Genomic DNA, 3712 nt, shown 5'->3' on the forward strand with positions numbered 1-3712 from the left:
ACTCACCGCGTGTCCGGCGCCGCTGACTTCCGCGCTGAATATAAAGATCCGCCCACAACACGCTCTGCCCGAGCTGTCCGTCATCGGAGCGGAGCGGGGCGGGGCCCGCAGGCAACCAATGGGAGAGGCGCTGCTTTTTTCCTCTCCATGAACTGTTGATTGCAGCGCGCAATAAGTAAAGTAAAAGGAAAACCAGAGCTGGAATTTGACGAGGCTGAAGTTTGCTTCTTATTCGAGCTCCAGCTTCTTATTCAGGACAATCACTGTTACAAGGGTTAATGAATCTTGGACCACAAATTTGACTGCAGAAATCAACACGGGGGGCCAGGTACATATGACCCACTTGCAATTTATTTTGACCAACAAGGATTTGGGCAGAAATAGGGCACTAAAGTGGGCATAGGTCCCAGATTTCATCATTTTGAATAAGTAGCTGGGGTCCTGCAAGGGTTAAACAGCGTTGGTCAAAAAATATTACACTTGGAATCCACACAGGGGGGTCACTTACATATGACCCACTTGCAATTTCTTTTGACAAACAAGGATTTGGGCAGAAATAGGGCACTAAAATGGGCATGGGTCCCAGATGTCATTATTTTGAATAAGTAGCTGGTGTCCTGCAAGGGTTAAACAGCGTTGGTCAAAAAATATTACACTTGGAATCCACACAGGGGGGTCACTTACATATGACCCACTTGCCATTTATTTTGACCAACAAGGATTTGGGCAGTAATAGGGCAGTAAAGTGGGCATGGGTCCCAGATGTCATCATTTTGAATAAGTAGCTGGTGTCCTGCAAGAGTTAAACAGCGTTGGTCTGCAAATATTACACTGGAAACCCGCAGAGGGGGGTCACTTACACATGACCCGCTTGCCATTTATTTTGACCAACAAGGATTTGGGCAGAAATAGGGCACTTAAATGGGCATGGGTCCCAGATGTCATCATTTTGAATAAGTAGCTGGTGTCCTGCAAGGGTTAAACAGCGTTGGTTAGCAAATATTACACTGGAAACCCGCACAGGGGGGTCACTTACATATGACCCACTTGCCATTTCTTTTGATCAACAAGGATTTGGGCAGAAATCGGGCAGTAAAGTGGGCATGGGTCCCAGATGTCATCATTTTGAATAAGTAGCTGGTGTCCTGCAAGGGTTAAACAGCGTTGGTCAGCAAATATTACACTGCAAACCCGCACAGGGGGGTCACTTACATATGACCCGCTTGCCATTTAATTTGACCAACAAGGATTTGGGCAGAAATAGGGCACTTAAATGGGCATGGGTCCCAGAAGTCATCATTTTGAATAAGTAGCTGGTGTCCTGCAAGGGTTAAACAGCGTTGGTCAAACAGTTTGACACTTGAAACCTGCTATGACCCACTTGCAATTTCTTTTGACCGACAAGGATTTGGGTAGAAATTGGGCACGAAACTGGGCATAGGTCCCAGATGTCATTATTTTGAATAAGTAGCTGGTCACCTGCAAGGGTTAAACAGTGTTAGTCAAAACATATTACACTTGAAACCCACACAGGGGGTTCACCTACATATGACCCACTTGCAATTTCTTTTGACCAACAAGGATTTGGGCAGAAAATGGGCCCAAAAATGGGCATGTGTCCCAGATATCATTTTGAATAAGTAGCTGGTGTCCAGCAAGGTTGAAAAAGCATTGGTCAAAAAATATTACACTTGGAATCCACACAGGGGGGGTCACTTACATATGATCCACTTGCCATTTCTTTTGACCAACAAGGGTTCTGGCAGTAATAGGGCAGTAAAGTGGGTATGGTTACCAGATTTTATCATTTTGAATAAGTAGCTGGTGTCCTGCAAGGGTTAAACAGCGTTGGTCAAAAAATATTACACTTGGAATCCACACAGGGGGGTCACTTACATATGACCCACTTGCAAATTCTTTTGACCAACAAGGATTTTGGCAGAAATAGGGCACTAAAGTGGGCATGGGTCCCAGATTTCATCATTTTGAATAAGTAGCTGTTGTCCTGCAAGGGTTAAACAGTGTTGGTCAAAAAATATTACACTTGAAATCCACACAGGGGGGTCACGTACATATGACCCACTTGCCATTTCTTTTGACCAGCAAGGATTTGGGCAGAAATCGGGCACTAAAGTGGGCATGGGTCCCAAATGTCATCATTTTGAATAAGTAGCTGGTGTCTACCAAGGGTTTAACAGCGTTGGTCAAACAGTATGACACTTGAAACCCGCACAGGGGGGTCACTTACATATCACACACCAAAAATTTTCTTTGACCTACAGGCATTTTGGCAACAGATTTGGTTGAATGGACAAAGTAGCTGTAGTTTGCAAGGGTTAAACAGGTCAGATCAAATAATGTAAACCATACATTAATGTATAATCAGTTTAAACGGTACTTGTGAGTTATCTGGACGCCCGATTTTTTGATTGTATGCCTTAAGTTAAGGCATACAATCAGATACGATGCGATGCGATATCGCATCGCATCGCATCGCATGCGACCATCGGATGCGATGACCCGATTTTTCCATAGGAATCAATGTTAAAATGATTCCTATGGAAAAAGGGGTCCATTTCATACCCCTACTATCCAAGTGGGCATGGAGTTGGATATAAACCTGTGGCGAGCGTAGCGAGCCACCGAGCCCGAAGCGTGGCGAGCGAAGCGAGCCCCGCGAGGGGACGGTATTCCGTGTCCCCTCGCGGGGCGCGCTGCGCTCGCCACGCTTCGGGCTCGGTGGCTCGCTACGCTCGCCACAGGTTTATATCCAACTCTATGCCCACTTGGATAGTAGGGGTATGAAAAGGACCCCTTTTTCCCATTGAATTCCATGTTCAAATGGACTCAGTCCATTTTAACATTGATTCCTATGGAAAAATCGGGTCATCGCATCGCATCGCATCCGATGGTCGCATGCGATGCGATGCGATGTGCCCGATCCGACCCGATTTTGAAATCGGGCGTCCGGATAACTCACAAGTACCGTTTAAACTTTATATACTTTAATAGAAATCAGTGGTGCAAGTAATGGGGTACCGCGTGGTACGGCGTACCTGTAAGAAATATATTGCAGATCGCCGTACCACTTCCCCCCGACCCAATCAGGAGCAGCTCCTATTGGCTGGTGACCCGGCGCTATATTTCAAATAACCATGGACCTGATCAGAAGACATCCCAGCTCGTGACATGTCCGGCTCGTGAACCACGAGCCAATCGGAGCTGCCGGCACGTCATTTTAAATAGCTGCGCCGTGGAGTCGCAGACAGATGGACCTGCTCTAAGAGAGACATCCGGGTTTCCACTGCTCTGCCCGGCTGTCGCCTTAACCACACAGTGGCGCAATGTATTTAACCCCTGGCACTATGCATGTTACCCCTGGCACTGTGCATGTTACCCCTGGCACTGTGCATGTTACCCCTGGCACTGTGAATGTTACAACTGGCACTGTGAATGTTACAACTGGCACTGTACATGTTACCCCTGGCACCGAGCATGTAAACCCTGGCAATGAGCAAGAAACCCCTGGCACTGAGCATGTAACCCCTGGCATCGTGCAAGAAAACTCTAGCAATAAGCATCTAACTCCTGGCATTGTGCCAGAAAACCCTAGCAATGAGCATGTAGGTAAGTGGCACTTATGTGGCATAATATGTAAGAGGCACTACCGTGTGTGATATATTGTGCAATGGGCATTACTGTGTGTGGCATA

This window comes from Crinia signifera, chromosome 9 (genome assembly GCF_055691185.1).
Source record: "Crinia signifera chromosome 9, ASM5569118v1, whole genome shotgun sequence".
In the NCBI taxonomy this organism is placed as follows: domain Eukaryota; kingdom Metazoa; phylum Chordata; class Amphibia; order Anura; family Myobatrachidae; genus Crinia; species Crinia signifera.